We start from the raw sequence: 13,542 nt of genomic DNA on the forward strand, positions 1-13,542 counted from the left end.
AATACTACAATATTCTGATGTCCTCGTGTCCATTCTCTGGCTCACAGTCAGAAACACAGGTGTACCTCTCTCCCCTCTGGCCTCACACCAGGACCTCTCTCCCCTCTGGCCTCACACCAGGACCTCTCTCCCCTCTGGCCTCACACCACGACCTCTCTCCCCTCTGGCCTCACACCAGGACCTCTCTCCCCTCTGGCCTCACACCAGGACCTCTCTCCCCTCTGGCCTCACACCAGGACCTCTCTCCCCTCTGGCCTCACACCAGGACCTCTCTCCCCTCTGGCCTCACACCAGGACCTCTCTCCCCTCTGGCCTCACACCAGGACCTCTCTCCCCTCTGGCCTCACACCAGGAACTCTCTCCCCTCTGGCCTCACACCAGGACCTCTCTCCCCTCTGGCCTCACACCAGGACCTCTCTCCCCTCTGGCCTCACACCAGGACCTCTCTCCCCTCTGGCCTCACACCAGGACGCATCCTGGTCCTCCCAGAGGAACAAGCTCCATACTATTCAACCCAGATCCATGGTCTCAACTCTTCAATCAAATCTTCTCAAAATGAATTATGAGCCTGGGTAATTACGGACTGTGCATGCATTATTAGATGACTCCACTCTGCTGTCACGTAAAGCTCTGACCTCAGCATCGTCCCACTGCTGTAGAAGGAGTCTCCATCACGTGACAGAATTCTATACAACAACACATAGAGATTGAATAAAGGTTCGTAAACTCATGGTATGTCCTGTTGATTGAGTAGGTTGACTTGCCTTCACCAGAGAGACACTGGTAGATGGGCCAGGGAGACACAACCTGTAGCCATGAAGATAGTTTCTCATCTGTAGTGTGTTCAGCAGATTCCATTATCTCATCTGCCAGAAATGAATGGAATGTCATTCTAGTGTAGCCAATTCTGCTGTAGGTATTATTGGTTTGTTTTGGGGCTTAACTCACAAAATCAGCCGAAAATATTCAATTACATTAAATTGGTGGGTCAAATATACAAGAGGTGTTCATTGTGTTCAGATGATTTCAGCTACTCCCACCACGGTAAACATGCCACACACGACATCAACACAGGGATGGAACACTGCCCACTAAAGTCCCAGAGGGAAATTCCACCGTGATTGACTCAGATGTGGACATCAGGTATGGAGAGGTCTGCAAGCCGCCCTGTCTTCATCCTGACCTCTCTCACATGCTCGGCCCAGACACTGAGAGCTGTGTGTTTCTCTGAAGCAGCTCTTCAGGACGGACGTGGAGAGGAGCCAGGAGACCTAAGTTGTGTGGAAACATAAAATCGTTTTTTCCCTGTGTTGACGATTGCAAAGCATGCCGTTTCTTCTGACTTCCAGAACAGGGCACTGTTCCTGTGATCCTGCCCCTTTGTGCCAGGCCTGTGTGGTACCTCACCTCAGGGTGAGGAGCTACACCTGCGAACGCTCTGCTGCTCCTTGGGAGGGGGAGAGATGCGGGGATCATTGATTTCATATCTGGCTGATGCGAAAGGGTCACGTTGTGTACGATAAAACTCAAATATGCACTTACAGTGCATATTTGAGATACATATCTCATAATGCTGTTAACTTCTGTGAATCCATCGTCATGGACATAGGTTGTGCATCTAAGAGTGCAATATTGCGTGTATGTGTGTCTGTGTGTGTGTTACATGCCACTGGAGTCATGTGAGTCTTGGATGTCTCTGGGAAAATCTTTTTTTTTTTTGTTTGTTTCCTGGAACCGACGCTTAAATGTCAATGCCTTCCGAGGTACACAGCAAGCCATCTGAGTTGTGCATCTTACCTCTCACTGCCTCCCTGTTACCCTGTCTGCACTCTGAGGGGCTCAGCCAGACTTTGTGCTTTAAACGGCACAATGAATTATTCAGACCATGACTCAGCACAATTCCAGATAGTTGCCTGTGCATGTCTTTGACTGCGTGTCCACACTCATGTCATCTGTACATTGCCTGTCTGCTGCTGCCTGTACACATGTACCTGTAAAGTTGAAGGCATATTCTATTCTAATATTCTAGTTCTTATAAAAAACATGTCAGAGTATAAAGCTGCTTGTTGATCCGGAGCCAAGCATACTGCCGTATCATCTTGCTGCTCATTCTAAAAAGAGCCTGCAGTCAGATAATATTCGTCTGTATCTGTCTCAGCAAGGAGGATTTAGAAATGTGTCTGAAACGTTCTAACACAGCGTTCTAACTCCACCTATACAATGACACTGTCTTAAGTTCGGTCATTAAATTCTGTAATTTTCCTATGTAACTTTGTCTTTGAAGGTATTGCCATGTAGTTACATGGCAGTTAAATCATAACGTACAGGTATGAAAAGAGTTGCCCTTTCTTTTAACACAGTGTTCCACCTTCCATCCATCCATCTATCAACCATCCAGATGTGTTTCACCTATACAATGATGTTACCGTAAACCTGTCTTTAGTTCTGCTCATTTGAGTGTGTAATGAACTCGGTTACTGTCTGTCATACAATGGGTGCCAGCCCGTGTTTCTCTGGCCTGGCCTCTCTCTCTGGATGCTGGCTTACATTTCTACTCTATTGATTACAAGCACTCAGCCAAACAGGGATAGTGCCTTGATGTTTTAGTTTCTGGCCATCACTCAGTCCTGATGGCCGGACCAGTGCCCCTCCCCCTCCTCTCAGCTCCGGTGCTGTCGGAATGAGCGTCTGGTTTCAGGATGTGTTCTGTTCCACTTGGGCCATGGCCTTGAGCCCGCTCCAAACCCCTTTATGCATTCGACAAACTAATCAGCCCAAACTAATAAAACTAAACAACTCTTGTACAGTACCCTTCCAACTTGAACTGAAACTCCTGTATATCTCATCCTTCTAACCCAAACTCTAACCAAACTACACTATCTTACACGTCTCCAACACCTTCTGCAGTTTTCTATCCACCTATCTACCTTGATGTTTATGATTCAGGACATGGTCCAGTGTTGTACATGGTTTAGGGGTAAGCATATAGGGTTATATAGAGTTAGAGTACAAGGTTTGGGGTACTCCAGTGTTGGAGTACAGGGTTTAGGGTTAGAGTACAAGGTTTGGAGTTTAGGGGTAGAGAATAGGGTTCAGGGTTCTGGGTTAGAGTATAGGGTTCAGGGCTTATGGTTAGAGTGTAGGCTTTAGGGTTGGGGTTTGGCTTGGAGGATTGCCCTGCACTTGTTTTTCAATTCACAAGGTGAATTACAATTACTATGAAGACTACAGGAAACTGTACTGCCCACTGCCTCATCTTCTGCTCTGGAGGTGGGGTCTTGAATCATTGAAGAGGTAGCGTCTCCTTGTAAACACGACACCAGAGCGAGAGGACCTCCAGTTGTGGCATCACCTACTGCAGCGTCCTCTCCTCTCGCTGGAAGAGCCTGTGTCTGCCTCCATGCTCCTCCTCTTGTTTTCCCCACAACTGTGATTCCCAGCATGACTCTCTGCCTTTCCAGCTGTTATGATGAGAGCTGAACACAAGTAGTGCTCTGAGTCTAATTCAATTATGTGCCTCCGCACCACGTTACTGTCCCAGTCCAGAGCCGGTCTGAGCTGTCCTGAGTGTCCTTGCCTGGTGGGTCAGATCGATGCTCCTGCAAGGAGGGGTGGGGGGGCTGTGTATGGGAGGAGCCTCCCCTCCCATATTTGGGCTACTGAGCTGGACCGGAGATCCGTGTTTACAGCAGGGATCCAGACAGAGCTGCCTCACTTCACCGTGGACCAGGCTGTGGATGCGGCAGTGATCTTTTTCTAGGACAACAACTTTGACACTCACTCGCTCCCTCTCTCTCTCTCTCTCTCTCTCTCTCTCTGTTTCTCTATCTCTCTCTGTCGCGTGCGCGTCCCGCTCCGCTGCGACCGAGGGGAGGCTGCCCCAGGACAGAGAGGCTTCTCAGCAGCCGGTCGGCGCTGGCCGCAGCCCCATACGCTTCACTCCCAGGGACACCAGGAAGAAGCCATCATGTGTGACTGCTTCCACATCGCCTTCCCCAACTGGCACACCGCGCCAAGCACGGGTGGGCATCCGTCTCTCCCTGTCTCTACTCTCTTCACCTCTCCTCTCTCGGTTCCGGTTCTCCTTCTTTCTCCCCCTCGCTGTTACTCTCTTTTACTACTCCCTTTCAGTTTCACAGCTCTCACCGTCTCTCCTCTGTCTCTCTCTCTCTCTCCTCTCTGCTGTGAGTGGTCCCCTGACTCAGCAGGAGTGAGCGGAGGCTGCAGCTGAGTAGCGAGTGTTTGTTTCCTGGGTGTGTCTGCAGTGTGCAGGGTGTGCTGTGCTCTCTCCCGTCCATACTGGGGAAACTCAATTGACTGTTGAAATTGTTTTGTGACTACAGTATTCTCTTTGAGTCTTCAGTACTATGACAACATGCACCTGTCCTGTTATCTTAACATATCAATCACAGTCAGAGAAGCAGTGTTTAATACTAATAATATTATCTGAAATATTTGTAATTCATTCAGTGTTCTGGAAGCCGGAAAGCGTTCATCTTTCTGAGATGTTGTAGCTTTCATATCTAAGCAGGATGGATGGATGAATTGGAATGCGAAACTCTTTGACAGTACTACAATGCACAGAATATTTGGTTATTGAGATATGGGATGTTGAATATTGTGTGTGTGCTCACAGGAAGGAAAACTAAACATATCTGTGATTCTCAGACAAAGGTTTGTAAAGGCTTTTAATTTATCATCCATATAGAGACTGTAATCACCAAATAGAGACGGTGATAACCCTATAGCTGTTATCACCCTACAGACACTGTTATCACCCCATAGAGGCTGTGATTACCCTATATATGCTGTTATCAGTCATACAGATGCTGTTATCAACAGAGAAATGCTGTTATTACCATGTAGAGGCTGTTATAAACCATGTAGACGCCGTCATACCCATATAGAGGCTGTTATCATCATAAAGAGGCTGTTAGAGGATTTGGAGGGCATGTCTTTCTGAGAGGCTCAGCTCCTGTGGTGAGCCCCACCCTTGAGGCCCAGACCAGCTCTGGCCCCGGAGAAACGGATGCCCAAACATCACAAACATCAAGCGTTCATTCCTCTCTGATAGGAATTTGTGAGGTGATCCTATTGGTACATCGCCCCCCCCCCCCCCCCTCTGCCCCCCGCCACCCCCCCACCCCCCCCGCCCCCACCCACAGCGTTTGTGGACGGTGGGAGGGGTGTTTCCATTCGATGCACTTGGTTCTTTCTCTAACATGCACTATTCCTGTGTTCAGTCCTTGGCACTGCCGGTTCCAGTACAGAAGGACTCCCGTGGAAAGACACACGCATCATCATACCTGCGTTGCACACCATGACGAAGCTACGGGCAGATTAGTATAAATGTTTCAGCTTAGATTGAAAGCATGTGGCGTGACAGTCCCATGTGCTCATTATCCTCGGGGGAAAATCGAATTCATTTTTCCCCCTAAGGCTGAAATCTCATTATGTTTTGGATACAAACAAGCCACCCCCTGCTGAAAGAAGCTTGTGTATGTTGGATAGGGATCGAATCCCTGGTTCTCTGTAAATCCTGGACATGTAATGTGCTGTATTAGCTCGGCTAACAGGCCGCAGGACTGCCCAGGTGCACTGTGAAATGAGAGATACTAACTCGACTGTAGTAATGCTGGTCATGGGAGAGCTGGTTATGTTTACAAGCTGTCTAAAACAGATTGAGAAATCAGACGCAGTGAATCCATGCTGTTGTAAGTTAATTAGAAAAGTAAGACTAGCTGTTCTGCTCGGAAATATCTAAAGCATAAACATCTGCAGAAGTCAACAATAAAAAAAATTATGATGTCATGACATGGCTCTTTAGCAGACATTTAAAAGTTATTTTTCTGTGTAAAGACAGGACAGCCCAAGCCAAACACAGGGCCATTGTGTGAAACACACAGGCACACACACACACACACACAGGAGACCGGCGGTGTAACAGACATACATTGGTCTCATCCACCTGCTTAACTAACTCAGGTGAGCAGGTAGAGTGACACTATCATTAGCATTGAACATTTTTGAATTTGTCATCTGCTTTGTGATTACATTTGGATACTTTTGGTCAATAGTGGGTGTTCTTATCATTTGCAGCACCCGTAGCACAAATATTTGAGCAGGGAGTTACGCCATATGTAGGAACAGGATCCTGGAACACCAGCCATTCACACATACTGGAACACAACATGATATACATGATTCAGGCTTGGTACCAACACATCAATTTGTGACAGTTTGATTTCAGACAGTGAATTAACTCTGCATCAAAACACCTGTGACCTGTGGATCTCACCCTCTGAGGCAGAGCCCTGGTTTGGGGTTAGCTCTGGGCTGTGCTGGGATGGTCACTGGCCCTCTGGAGTAGAGGTCTGGACTGTGATGCTATGGTCACTGGCCACACATGGATTAGATGTGTTTAGTTCTGGTGTAGACCCAGAAACACAGGGCTTCTGTCAGGGGTCCCCACCCCTGCCCGCCTCCCCCCTCACTCCCCTCACCAACGGATAGATGCAGATCACCAGGTTGTCTAGGAGACTCTTGAATGATGGTGTTCAGGTTCAAAAGCCAGTCAGTACAGACCCCATAGACACAATACAAGGATGTATATGGCAAATTCAATTTTTTGGGCTGTATCATGTGCAAGCCTTATCATCTAAATATGCAAGTTGGATGTATTATTTCAAGAGAAGTGTAACCAACCACACCTTCCTCTAATTCAGACTTGTGACTCCCCTCCGTAGCGTATTAGTCATTCCAGTGGAAGATTGATGTGTTGTTAATGTAGTTGACTGGACTGTAACCCATGGAGGAGGCAGTGTCCTCCCTTATTTGTCCATCAGAGGCTGGCCCTTATCTCAAACCAAGTGCACCCTGGCCAGTCTGGGGCAGCTGCAGTGTGTGTGAGGCAGAAGGAAGAACGCAGGTTGTTTCTTAAAAGCGACAGGTGACTTCAACAGGTGAGTTGTCTGTCTGTGTATCTATTTCCTCTGTAAGATATTCTAAGGAACAAAGACAGTTGTAAAGCACCATACCAGGAATGATGCAGCAGCTGCTGTCGGTAATAATAATGTGTTCAGTTAGTGGACGCTTTTATGTAAAGCAACGCACAGGAACCTACAACCTCTAGATAAATCCAATGCTCAACCACTGAGCTACACCCTTTCCATGTGTTTAGAATAGTTGGCAGAGACACTGTGTCTAACTGGACACCTGACAGCTCCAGTCTCCATCCAGATGCAGTGTGTCAAAGCTGTCTGGAGGGCAGGGCTTTCTATGGAGTTACTGTTTACCAGGACAGAGATGTTACACTGACTTTATTGGGTTCAATATTCTCTATCTGCTAAATGTGTTTAGCCATGTGTTTAGCTGTGTCTTTACAGCCCTGAGACTGTGGAGGTGATGAGACTGTGGAGGTGATGAGGCTTTGGAGGTGATGAGACTGTGGAGGTGATGAGGCTGTGGAGGTGATGAGGCTTTGGAGGTGATGAGGCTGTGGAGGTGATGAGGCTGTGGAGGTTATGAGGCTTTGGAGGTGATGAGACTGTGGAGGTGATCAGGCTGTGGAGGTGATGAGGCTCTGGAGGTGATGAGACTGTGGAGGTGATGAGGCTGTGGAAAAGATGAGGCTGTGGAGGTGATGAGGCTGTGGAGGTGATGAGGCTGTGGAGGTGATGAGGCTGTGGAGGTGATGAGGCTGTGGAGGTGATGAGGCTTTGGAGGTGATGAGGCTGTGGAGGTGATGAGGCTTTGGAGGTGATGAGGCTGTGGAGGTTATGAGGCTGTTGAGGTGATGAGGCTGTGGAGGTGATGAGACTGTAGAGGTCTTGAAGACTTGTTGCTGTGATAGGGTACTCGACCCTTCCCAATGAACTTTTAGGAGCTCGCCCTCCATCAGTAACTCACCTGCAACTAGGGCAGAGACACATACACACACTCCCGCATTTCACACATTCCAGTAATTAAAATGTTGATCACAGTGTCGAATTGCGGCATATTAAGAGCTTAATTTCCCGAGAGGAATTCAATACATTTTGGCAAATTAAAATTCCTTTTCTCAGCTCAAAAGTAAAAGCTGAAAAACAATGTGGTATCAAATTCTAAAATATTATATTATATACATGCATTATTTAATATTTCTAAGCTGTGTTCTTTGGTAGCGATAGTTGGTACTGCATGTCTTGTAAGGCATGTCTTGTAAGGCAATGCAAAACTGGACAGCATTCCAACAAATATTATAGTGAAAATAATACAATTCATTTGAACCTGCAATTAATATGAAATTACAATGACACTATTAATGAAATGACAGTGAGGAAATACATTTGGAATATTTTTTATAAAATAGAGCACTACCCTTCCTAATGACATGGTTTGTAAGAATTATTATTGTACAGATCATTTCCTGTCCTAGTCAAGCCATTTTCCTTGGGCATAGGAATACACTTTCAAACAGAACATTTCACAAACAGAACATTGCACACAGATACTTTGGATACCTTTACAATGAAAAAGTTAAATAAAGCAGCATGATCACATATCCAGGATTATCAGGATTCAGATCATATTGATTGGGTGTAAATGTTTCCTCCTCCTACTCCGGGCCAGGTGTCAGCAGCTGTCTGCACTCTGGGTCGATACAGTGGATTGTTTTCCAGCCTTGTGGGGAAGCTAGTCCCCAAGGGAGGTCTTTCCAGGAAAAGCTACCAATAATCTGGACACTCAGTCTCTCAGTCTTCACCCAGTCTCTCAGTCTTTCACCCAGTCTCTCAGTCTTTCACCCAGTCTCTCAGTCTTCACCCAGTCTCTCAGTCTTCACCCAGTCTCTCAGTCTTTCACCCAGTCTCTCAGCCTTTCACCCAGTCTCTCAGTCTTCACCCAGTCTCTCAGTCTTTCACCCAGTCTCTCAGTCTTCACCCAGTCTCTCAGTCTTCACCCAGTCTCTCAGTCTTCACCCAGTCTCTCAGTCTTTCACCCAGTCTCTCAGCCTTTCACCCAGTCTCTCAGTCTTCACCCAGTCTCTCAGTCTTTCACCCAGTCTCTCAGTCTTCACCCAGTCTCTCAGTCTTTCACCCAGTCTCTCAGTCTTTCACCCAGTCTCTCAGTCTTCACCCAGTCTCTCAGTCTTCACCCAGTCTCTCAGTCTTCACCCAGTCTCTCAGTCTTTCACCCAGTCTCTCAGCCTTTCACCCAGTCTCTCAGTCTTCACCCAGTCTCTCAGTCTTTCACCCAGTCTCTCAGTCTTCACCCAGTCTCTCAGTCTTTCACCCAGTCTCTCAGTCTTTCACCCAGTCTCTCAGCCTTTCACCCAGTCTCTCAGTCTTCACCCAGTCTCTCAGTCTTTCACCCAGTCTCTCAGTCTTTCACCCAGTCTCTCAGTCTTCACCCAGTCTCTCAGTCTTCACCCAGTCTCTCAGTCTTTCACCCAGTCTCTCAGTCTTCACCCAGTCTCTCAGTCTTCACCCAGTCTCTCAGTCTTTCACCCAGTCTCTCAGTCTTCACCCAGTCTCTCAGTCTTCACCCAGTCTCTCAGTCTTCACCCAGTCTCTCAGTCTTCACCCAGTCTCTCAGTTTCTCAGTCAGTGTCCCAGTCTGAGATGCAGTGAGTCACCAGTAGTCAGGGGTCTGTACCATGGTGCTATATGACAATATGTCATCATCAGGGCCGGAGTTTATTGTAACATGTCAAATGTTCTGGCCACACTCCAATCCAGATACGGCATCTTGGTTATTCATGTTCTCCAGATGATGGAACATTTATCTACGATGATATTTCTTTTTTAAACAATTGACAAAGTTGTGTAAAAAGTGAAATGCTAAAGGTCTTTTTTCTGGACCCTTCTTTCAGGGGCCAGCCGAAGGCTGCAGGGACCACAGGACGAATCAGTAAGTTACTGTTGCTGTAAAGCTGTTGTATTACATTCATCTAGCTGACACTTTTATCCAAAGCGACATACAAATAGTGCGTATAGAAAATACAGCAGCAAATCAAAGATCAGAAGTGTTTAGTTCTAACAGTATTTCAGTGGTCAGAATCAACTTGTATTACCAGCATTACCAGCATCCAGGACACTGTGCACAGTAACCACATCAGGCACGGTGGAACAATAGTAATATCTCAACAACAATGGAGAAGAATGAAGCAAAACATCCTATTTTAAATGCAACATCAAACAAGTGTGTGGTTGTGGTCACTTGTGAGACAGTGGTACATTTACATTACATTTACATTTAGTCATTCAGCAGACGCTCTTATCCAGAGCGACTTACAGTAAGTACAGGGACATTCCCCCGAGGCAAGTAGGGTTAAGTGCCTTGCCCAAGGACACAACGTCAGTTGGCATGACCGGGAATCGAACGGGCAACCTTCGGATTACTAGCCCGATTCCCTCACCGCTCAGCCAACTGACTCCGATCAAACAGGTACAGCAGGATCTCAAATATAACATGCAGAGAAAAGACAGATTAGCAGGCATCATAAGAAGCATGTAAACATGTAGCCTCAAAGACGGTGGAAAGCAATAATGTGTTGTTTTCTGACTCCATAGATATGTGATGATCCGTCCCACATCGTAGAGGGGGAGAGACCACGGCCACAGGGATCCTCGCCTGTAGAAGAGTTTCCTGAAGCGGGCACAGACACACAGGTGTAGTGTGCCTTCTATGGGTGGGGACATTCAAGATTACTTTATTTGTCCCTGTGGAAATTTGTCTTGGACATTTGTCAAATTTCCCTATGAACAAATAAAGTAATCTTGATATCTAGAGAGAAATGCAGGATCTAAGGTTGATTTCTTTTCAGGGTGGAGAGGAGCTTTATGATCCGCTCTACAAAGGTGTCAAGAAAGAAAAGAGGGCTGGGCGAGGATTCGGTTCTCTGTTTGACAAGCGCTCCACGCCCAAGACGAGGAAGCTGGAGGTAAGATTACCCGCATCCTTTTCCTTCTTATGGGTATGGGTATAGCTCAGTGGTAGAGCATGAGGATGGGTATAGCTCAGTGGTAGAGCATGAGGATGGGTATAGCTCAGTGGTAGAGCATGCAAATGGGTTTAGTTCAGTGGTAGCACATGAACTTATTGCATTATACCACTAAGCATCGGATTGTATTATTTTTCATGGATAATCAAACACAAAACTTAACTAAAAGAGATGATCTATTTATTTATAACGTTGTAGGAAATAAATATGTCAGAGTCTGGGATGATAGTGAAAACAGCTAAAGAGGCCTGTTCTGAGGGTCTGGTGGTGAGGGGAGGAGGAAAGGAGGGCCTCTTCATTCAGGAAGTCAGACCTGAGTCCCCTGCCTCCAAAAACACGAGTGTGAAGGAGGGTGAGTTGCTGTTTATGTCTAACGAGGATTTATAAGTGACATCACTTTCAGCTAATTTGTGATGAATTTTAATAAATGTATCTGCTGGACATGATGTAGTGAATTTTACTGTTTATATCGTGTAAAAAGTCAATGGTATATAACTTAATATTATATAATAATATTATATAAACTACAAATTGTATATAAACAGTACATGTATTTATCTTAATGTGTACATGGATTAACTAAGGGTGTTTGCAGGGGACCAGATCATTAGTGCTACAGTGTACTTTGAGGACGTGGCATACGAAGACGCACTCCAGATTCTAGAACGAGCCCAGCCTTACAAAGTAGAGTTCTGTCTGAAACGCAAACCCATTGAGGCCGTCACCCTGGAAACTGATCCAGCCTTGCCTTCTGAAATCGTAAATTTAACTATTATCATAATATTCTTGTATAATGAGTACTATCTGTACTCTCTGCTTTTGTAGAGTTTAGCAGTGGTATTCTGAATAGAAAATAACTAATGTTTTCCTTTTTTATTGTCCACCAGGGTGCAAAGGACTCCTCTCCAGAGATGAGGAGACGTGGAAAGACCAAACGGCAGGGCGACGGCCGGATCTCATGGCCTAAGTTCCCCTCCTTCAGTAAAGGACGGAAGTCACATTTTAAGAGATCTCACAGCTCCTCAGAGGCTGAAGAGCACCGTCAGTTGGAGCTCAGCCCTGCGACAAGCGACACAGAGTCGCCGATCAAGACTCAGGAAGCTGTCAAGCCCAAGACTAAAAAGCATAAGATGAAGTTGTCAGGTCTGAGAATGAAGGGCCGCTTCAGCAGGTCTGTAGACCAGGCTGACGAGGAAGCGCACATCCCAGGACCAGAGGAGAGGGGGCAAGGCTCATCAGGTATCCACTCACCTGACCCACCAGGGAGTCCAGCAGGAGAATCACCTCAGGTATATGTGTTAGAAGATCCAGAACAAACAGGGTCTACCCCACAATACAAGGTGCAGCTCATCAGCTTGGACACAACTTTAAAAACAACAGATTTAACAGCTGCAATAACTGACCAGGAGTGCCCCTCTGGCAATAAATCCCCCGAAAGAAAGACAAAGAAGAAGAAAGAGCGTTCTGAACTCAAGCTCAGGATCATGGGAAAAGAAAAAGCAGCTGGTAGTCAAAAGAACAAATCCATACAGAAACAGGATGTAACAGTTCAGTCTTCGCCACAAAGACTTAAGACTCTAGGAGCCAGTATGGAGACCACTGAGCCACTTACAAACGTATTGATGACCCATAGCGATGTATCCCACACAGAGCTGGATTTGTGTCAAATCTCTGTTAACACTGAAGCAATCAACATTTCCAGTCATGAGAAAATATTACCCTCCACCATGACAACTGATGTTGAAATGAGCATGCCTAAAGTAGACCTGTCTCTTGACATGTCAGAGGTAGGGCTTCTTAGGCAATCCCCAAAGACTGTGAGAGAGAAAAATTTAACAGAACCATATGGTATACGGACAAGAGGACCACTAGCAGACATGGGCACAGCTAAGCCACGGATGGCAGAAATCCAGGGTACAGGTAGTGACAGTATTACACTTCTACCTGAAACAAATATTGAGGACTCCAACATGGATGTATCTAATCTTCTGTCCAAAACTAAAATCAATTATGCTTCAGCTGACTTTGAGGCAAAAATCACTCCCACAATCAAACTGCCACGAGTGGACCTTTCTGACATTGTATCTGATAAACTTTTAACATTTACAGACGTGAATGTTAAAGGAAGTAGAGATTGTACAGCAGAAGTTGAGGGTGTGAAGAAAGTAATTTCAGATGACCAACTTCCCAAAGTAAAACATTTCAAAGATCAACTTCCTAAACGTGAAGATTTAGTTATACCTGGCATGGAAGATGCATTGACAACTAAATCCCAAGTGATGAAACAATCTAAACCTGTATTTACACATGTTATTGAAGAAATTCAAGCTGAAACTGTACAAATGGAGATTGATGTGAACAGGGTTAAAGAAGTTGTCTCCAAACTACCAGGATTTAAGCTGCCACATGAAGATATTTCAGGACTGTCTTTTCACCAGGAAATTACCAAGACAGATGTGCAGGCAGAAAAAGTAAAAGTGACCGTGCATACCACACTACCAAAACAGGACAAAAACATCAGAAAGTCTGACGTACCAAATTACTATTCAGAAACGATTAAT

The sequence above is a fragment of the Osmerus eperlanus genome, chromosome 9 (assembly GCF_963692335.1).
Source record: "Osmerus eperlanus chromosome 9, fOsmEpe2.1, whole genome shotgun sequence".
Lineage (NCBI taxonomy): Eukaryota > Metazoa > Chordata > Actinopteri > Osmeriformes > Osmeridae > Osmerus > Osmerus eperlanus.